The sequence below is a fragment of the Mus caroli genome, chromosome 4, assembly GCF_900094665.2.
Source record: "Mus caroli chromosome 4, CAROLI_EIJ_v1.1, whole genome shotgun sequence".
Classification (NCBI taxonomy): Eukaryota; Metazoa; Chordata; class Mammalia; order Rodentia; family Muridae; genus Mus; species Mus caroli.
This window is the reverse complement of record NC_034573.1, coordinates 105539752-105547607: the sequence shown is the minus strand read 5'-3', so window position 1 is coordinate 105547607 and position 7856 is coordinate 105539752.

Here is a 7856-nt window from a genome sequence, read left to right as displayed (position 1 = left end):
CTGAGTTCGAGGCCAGCCTGGTCTACAAAGTGAGCTCCAGGACAGCCAGAGCTATAAAGAGAAACCCTGTCTCGAAAAACAAAAAAAAAAAAAAAAAAAAGAACTATGTAAACTGTCCCCTCCTTGCTGTTAAAGGTACGTGAAGCAGTGCTGGGTCAGGGAGTATTACCAAAATAGGTACTTGGCAAAGAGGGTAAACAGCTCCTTTGTAAACAGCTTTTGGTAAGTATTTGCCCTCAAAGGAAACTGAAATCCCATACATAAACTGTTTCCAATTAAATGTCAACGGATTCAACCCTTAAGAAAAAGCAAGAAAGCATAGACTTTGGAAAAGCCTCAGAAGGGCTCAGATTCTTTGATGGGGTAGCTCTATTCCTGAGAATTGGTCCTGATAACACCCATAATGCTCTCTGGGGCACTGCTGTATAATTATGAGAGGATCATACTGACAGAGACCGTGTCAAAACAGATATCTATGGAGAGGAACCAGAGACCAGCCCTCAGCTCTCCCCTGGACAACGCGCTGGGAACTTGAAGAGGACAGGATCAGGTGCCCTTCAGGGAAGGGCAAGCTTTGGGTGTGCTTTCTAGGCAGGGGAGTCTCCAGGCTTAGCTGACCCAGATGGGCTCCAGACTAAGCCTAGGGTCCCCTAACCCTCCATTTTAAAAGGGTCCTTAGGAAGAAGTAAAAACACACTACCAATGAGCCATGTAACAAGGCTGGGATAGGCATGGCCAGGGATTGATAGGCAGGTGTTATATCTACACATGCATGGCAGTTCTCACACTATAGCTTGACACTAGACTGTCACAGCAAATGTGAGACGCATCCTCATTTTACTGTCCATTTAGAGAAACCTGAAATGCAGAAAGACTTGTACAAGCTCATACAGCCAATGTACATGTCTAGCTGAGGCTAGACACACAGGCAAAGCACACAGGTATTCGGTCAACAAATGTGGAGCACTTCCACTATGCAAGCACTTCGCCTGCATTTCCACTATGCTCGGCCCTCCAGAAATTCACAGGCCGGAGCTCGGTCCACCTGATGAATGTAGTATGCAAAGAGATGTCAGAGAACCATCCTGGAGGTGGTGAGGCCCACAGAAGGAAAACCAGAAATCCTAAGCATAGTCAGCTCAGCAATGAGGCAAGAAAGAGCATGATAGAGGAGGGGAGGTGGGGAAAGTCTCATTGCTGTGTGGGAGAGAAGCCGCTGCCAAGGAAGAAAGCTGAAGCACAGTGTTGCCATCTAGTGGCCACTATAGGCATTGCAGACAAGACAGCTAAGCAAAAACTGGAGGGGCAATTGTTAAAGTTCAGTAACTGCAGGCTTTCTGAAAACAGGATAACTCTTTTTATTGATTGCCACAACCTCATAGAATGGATATTTATTTTGCTCTAGTTTGCATACTTTGGTACTGAGTACCTTAGTCAATAACTTGACCAGCATCACACTAATGTCAAATTGACAGATGAGATGTAGCCAGGAAAGATTGGCTCCAAACCCAAGTCCAGAAAAGATACTGGGCTACTCATGTCTTGAAGTGCTCAAGGGTCACCCTGTAGGTAAAGGGAACCTATCTCTGGGACAGAATAAAGAGTGAATTTAAAGTCAAAACACCAAGGTTCAATGTCCTTAGCTGCCTGTGGCATTTTTCTTTCTCTAAAAGTGAGCCATCATTGTGAATATCTAGCCATGTCCCTGAAGGTGCCCTACATATACAGGGTATCTCTCAGATGCTGTGTCAGAAAGCACCATCCCTAACACTAGGTTTGGATTTGAGGACAGTCCCTTCTCATCCTCTTGCTCTAGTTGTCTAGCCCAAGAGATCTGACATACCTTCTCTAGCCCTTCCACCCCTTCCCTTCCCTCTCCCTGCACTCTGTGATTCTTTTCCCTGGTGCCAGCCTCAGCCTCACCATCCTCATCCGGTACTACCAGCCCACTGCTGGAATAATCCAAAGGCCTGGTTATTTATTGATGGAGTTCACTATACACCTGTGCTGGCCTCAGTGATGGATAGCAGTTTTGCAGAGCCAGCTCTAGAATGACCACGATGTTGGAGGTATGACTCTGGAAAGCAGCTGGGTCCTACAAGATACACGCCCACCAGCTGGAGTTGGGAATGATGAGGCCCTCCAGTCTACCTCTTATCCATCTCCACATGTGACCCTGGACAGGTACTGCCCCTTACATGATGTCATATTAATCAACTAAGCTGTGATTCTAAAAAATCTGATTAGGTCTTGTATCTAATTCAGTTCATTATATAATGACGGAATCAATTTTAAAAATAATTAACATGCTGTGCACTGGGTGCTGGGTGCTATTCTGGGTTTGATATGCTTTATGTATGTATGTATGTATGTATGTCTTTTTTGACATGATCTCACTATGTAACCCTGGCTAACATGTAACTTACAGTCTTATTATGTGGATCAGGCTCAAACTCAGAGCTCGCCCTGCCTCTGTCTCCTGAAAGATGGGATCAAAGGTGTGTGCCACCAAAAGTCACAGGAGTGGCCAACTACTGTCTAATTGGGTTTAAGATCCACTCCATAAGATGGACCCCAGGCCTGGCACTACTTGAGTGGCCAGGAATCTGGGAAAGGCCATGGGCCTAGAGGAAAACAGAACACTAGTACTGCTAAAGGGACATGGCGATATAGTGACTTTTAACAACATTCAGATACACTCATAGATCAGGTACTGCTTAGCAATCATCAGAAAAGTTTCCTCCTGCAGTACATGGGAACTAACCCAGAGACCCACAACTGGACAATGTGCAGAAAGCAAGAGACCTTGAAACAGTCCTAAGTGGGATGTCTTCATCTAATCCCTCTCCTCAGGGCTCAGGGGGCTATGGGTAAGAGCCAGTGTAAGAGTCAGAGTGGGAGGGACACCAAAGAAACAGTGTCTTACAAACACAACAAGACTGGTGCACATGTGACCTCACAAAGACTCTGGCAATGTGCATGGGATCCACGGGATGCACACGGGATGCACGGGATGCACGGGATGCACGGGATGCACGGATGCACAGGCACAAACCAAATGTGGTCCTACTGCTGAGAGGAGAAATAGACATGAGCCCCCATCCCTAACTCAGAATCTATCTCCAATTGACAACTGCTTGAAAAGGAAAGACCAGCTTTCTCCAATGGAGTCTCATTGAGTGTACAAACCACTCTTTTTTTTAATATTTTTTTATTACGTATTTTCCTCAATTACAATTCTAATGCTATCCCAAAAGACCCCCATACCCTCCCCCACACACACACTTCCCTACCCACCCATTCCCATTTTTTGGCCCTGGCGTTCCCCTGTACTGGGGCATATAAAGTTTGCACGTCCAATGGGCCTCTCTTTCCAGTGATGGCCGACTAGGCCATCTTTTGATACATATGCAGCTAGAGTCAAGAGCTCCNGNNTACTGGTTAGTTCATNATNTTGTTNCACCTANAGGGTTGCAGATNNCTTTAGCTCCTTGGNTACTTTCTCTAGCTCCTCCATTGGGGGCCCTGTGATCTATCCAATAGCTGACTGTGAGCATCCACTTATGTGTTTGCTAGGCCCCGGCCTAGTCTCACAAGAGACAGCTCTATCAGGGGAGGCCCCATGCCCAGCAGTAGACAGCCAATATAAAATTAACTCAGTGATACCTTTGGAGATGTTTTGTGTCAAAATGCTTTATCTGGGAATTTGGTTGGTTGGTTTGGTTTGTTGTTGTTGTTTTCCAACATAATGTTTTTATTAATTCTTTGGGTATTTCACATCATACATCTCTATCACATTCAATAAAGTCCTTCCATGTTCACCCCACCCCACCCTTGTGACCTCCTCCAGAAAAAAAAAAAAATAGTACAACTTGTGTTATCTATCTACTCACTGGAATGTGGTCAAACTCTGAATCCTTCCCTTCCTGCACCCCTGCTGGAAGCCATCTATTGTGGAGAGCTACACTTCAGCATCCTATCACTGTTTCTTTTTTAATTAGATATTTTCTTTATTTACATTTCAAATGTTATCCCCTTTCCATGCTTCCCCTCCAAAAACCCCCTATGCCCTCCGCCCTCCCTCTGCTCACCAATCCACCCACTCCCGCATCCTGGCCCTGGAATTCCCCTATACTGGGACACAGAACCTTCACAGAACCAAGGGCCTCTCCTCCCACTGATGACCAACTAGGCCATCCTCTGCTACATATGCAGCTAGAGCCCTAAGTCCCACCATGTGATTTCTTTGATTGGTGGTTTAGTCCCTGGGAGCTCTGGTTAGTTCATATTTCATTCCTCCTATGGGGCTGCAAACCCCTTCAGCTCCTTGGGTTCTTTCTCTAGCTCCTTCATTGGGGACCTTGTGCTCCATCCAATGAATGGCTGTGAGCATCCACTTCTGTATTTGTCAGGCACTGGCAGAGCCTTCAGGAGACAGCTACCTATCACTGTTTTTTAATAGCTCTCTTCAGTGGCTTCTTGTTTAAGCTGGTTGGGTTTTGTTTTTTGTTTTTGGGTTTTTGGTTTTTTGGTTTTTTGTTTGTTTTGGTTTTGGTTGGTTGGTTGGTTAGTTGGGTTTTGTTTTTGTTTTTTGTTTTTTTTTTTTTGAGGGGAGTGGCGATCGGGGTTTTAACAGAATTCTTCCATGTCCCTCTTCCTCAACAGTGCATCCGCAGTCATTGATGTCACTGCAAAAGTAGCTAGTTTATTGGTTTTTACTGTCCACAGAAGTGTGAATTGTGGGCTTCCACACAGTTTCACACACAGGGATCTCACTTGCAGTAGGGCCATTGACCCAGATAAGACCCTCTATTGCAGCTGAGACCACAGATATCATCACGGCTTCAGGCCACAGCATAGACCAAAGACATCGTTCAGCCTTGGCCAATCAGTTAATAAAGACTTTCTATTGGCTTAAACCCATATCTGAGCGATCGTCTCTAGTGGATACCTCACGACAGTGTTTCCTTTAATGTTCACACCATCTCTGATAGACAACATTTACTGCCCCATTTCAATTCTAGGGGCTCTTCAAGTACTGTTGCTTTTTTTGGTGTGTGTGTGTGTGTGTGTGTGTGTGTGTGTGTCCTTCAGAATTAGAAGAGGACACTGTGTTCCTGGAGCTACCTGGTGTGGGTGCTGGGAACTGAGCTACAGTTCTCTGGAAGAACAACAGCACTCAGCTATTGCTCTTAGCCTCTGAGCCATCTCTCCAGCCCTAGCCTGTGCTCTTAACAACTCAGGGAGCACACAGCCTAAAAAAGGACCTCTGGCTCAGACCAAAACTACATTCCCAATTTCTTCTCCAGTACTGACCCTGTCCATGTCCCACTTCCTGTGGTTGTAAATGCAGCTTCGTTGTACACACACTCCCCTGGCTCCAGTATCTATCATCCTTACCACCATCCACTGGCGTTCATAATGCCTGTGCAAACTGGATAAATCGGCCTCTCCGTCTAAGTGTCACAGACTGAGGGGTGCGGAGCTGGTTAGTGCAGGAGCCAGGCACCTCTCTGTGCCTGGTTCCAACATGTTTCGGCTTCCCTGGGATTGAAGCTGTGGGGCTGAGATTCATTTCCCCCCTCTCCTTTCCCCTTCCCTCTTTCCTGCCCTCCTTCTCTCTCCCTGCCCCTCCTTCTTTCCCTTCCTCTCCCCACCTCTCTCCTGCCCCCAGCAAACAGAGGATATCACCCACAGGATATAGCAGGAGATGCAATAAACATAGGCACAACTGAGAGGTGCCTAAGATAAGGTCTGAGTCTGGGCATGTAAGGAGATCCCTACCAGAATCTCAAAAGCTTCACTGGAACTAGGCAGAGAGGCTCACACCTGTAATCCCAGAACTCGGGAAACTGAGGGGGACCACACCAAGTTCAAGCCTGCGCTCTCTCTCTCTCTCTCTCTCTCTCTCTCTCTCTCTCTCTCNCTGAGGGGGACCACACCAAGTTCAAGCCTGCGCTCTCTCTCTCTCTCTCTCTCTCTCTCTCTCTCTCTCTCTCGCTCTCGCTCTCTCGCTCTCTCGCTCTCTCGCTCTCTCGCTCTCTCGCTCTCTCGCTCTCTCGCTCTCTCGCTCTCGCTCTCTCTCTTTTTAATAAATTTAAACAAAACAAAACAACTCTGCTGGTTAGCCTTTGCCACCAGATGGCAGCAGAGCTGCCGATTCCAAAACTGAGTATCAGATGACCATCGCTGACCTTCAGCGCTGTGGCGGGAGGGGTCCGCATGCACATATACATCCACATCCATGTGGGTGGGAAAATACAGACATACAGGCGGACAGGCTTTTGAAGTTTATAGTCTCCTACCTTTGCATCTTTTCACCTTTGATGCCCTTGACCCTGTCTACCCTTGTCACAGTACTAATGTTATGTGCTCCGGTGCTGTGGGGCTCCTAGAGATGGAGCTAGAGCCGAACATAGAGAAGTAACCCACTGGCGCACTGAAGCAGGTAGGATATGTGCGGAGAAAACCCCAGGCTGGAGCTGTCTGGAGGTTGGTGTGGGAGGAGCCTGGGAGGAAGAGACACCTTCCCAGGTGCCTTACTTCCTGGAAAGTCTTAGGAGCAATGTTAACACATCAGCTACACTGGTTTCTTCCCAGTATGCCTTCAAGGACGCTTTTACAGCACCAGTTTCATTGGGCAGGGACTGGGTGAGCTGGAAGTGTAGCGATCCCTTAAACAGAACAGCTTGGAGCCAAGCTTGTCTCCCGTGTGCTTGGACAGCAGCTGAAAGCTGAGAAGGTGGGCAAACTGTGGCGCTTAGACCCTAGGCAGGTCTGCCAGGAAACAGGTGCCTGGGCCCCAAGGAAAGTGTTGATGTCTCCAGCGGTGTGCTTGTCTTGAGGCTGGTCTAGGAGGACTAGGAAGCCTGTGACTTGGCCTCACACGCCTCTTTCCCCTGGGCTGGGGAAGGAAGCTCTACCTAAGAGTTTCCTGAAGTAGTTAGTAGTCTTGAAGCATAGGCTATTTCTTGCACATTACTCTGAGTATGAAGGAGGTAGCCCTGAAAATCATCCCCTTCACCTGCTACTCCATTCCACATCAGGAACCACCGTGTACTCCACAGCCTTTATCAAAACCATCCGCAGTCAGCAAGTTCCCCTTCAAGACTAAACTCAAGTCAGAAGTGCTTCAAACTGGTACAGCCTGGGTGGATGTTTCCCTTCCTGCCTGACTTGAGCGAGCCCTATGTCACCCTGTGAAATCCACACGTGTAGGGTGGAATAGGAAAAAGAAGGTTACAAGTGGCTATTCCAGGAATCAGAAAATGAGCTAGACTCTCCCCAACAGCAGGAGAGCTCGCTTGTTCCAGACCGGTGTGCACTGGCACAGAGAGCCAGCGGTAGAGACCAGCCGGAGATGAGCTGACACAAGGAAGTGAAAGCTTCCAGCCGGTGCATAAGACTTGCAAGCCAAGCATAAACCTTAGGGAAAGTTGGAGGTAGGGAGAACTGAGAAGAATCGGCTAGAAGCAGAAGAGACATGAGAGGAAGCCGGCAGCGGGAATCAAGCTTGGGTGAAGAAGGAGCAGAAGACTGGGCCAGATACAGAGGACAGAAACCAAAACGTTCTAAGAGGCTAAGAAAGAGACAAAGAGAAACTGGATTGCCTAGAGGTCTTACAATGAAAGCGAAGAATGGGGCATGTGCAGGGGTGTGAATCCGTGCGGCCCCGCCCCTGGTCACTCCGGAGCTCCGGGTCCCCTCCCCAGCGGGGGCGGGGCGCTCGCCTCCAGCCCCGCCCCAGGCCCCCAGAGGCCGCCCCTAGGGACCCTGGATGCCGCCCAGTAGATGGTGGGAGGCCCAGCTGGTGCGTTATCAGTTTCTTCCAGGAGCCGGACCGAGCCACCACGCGG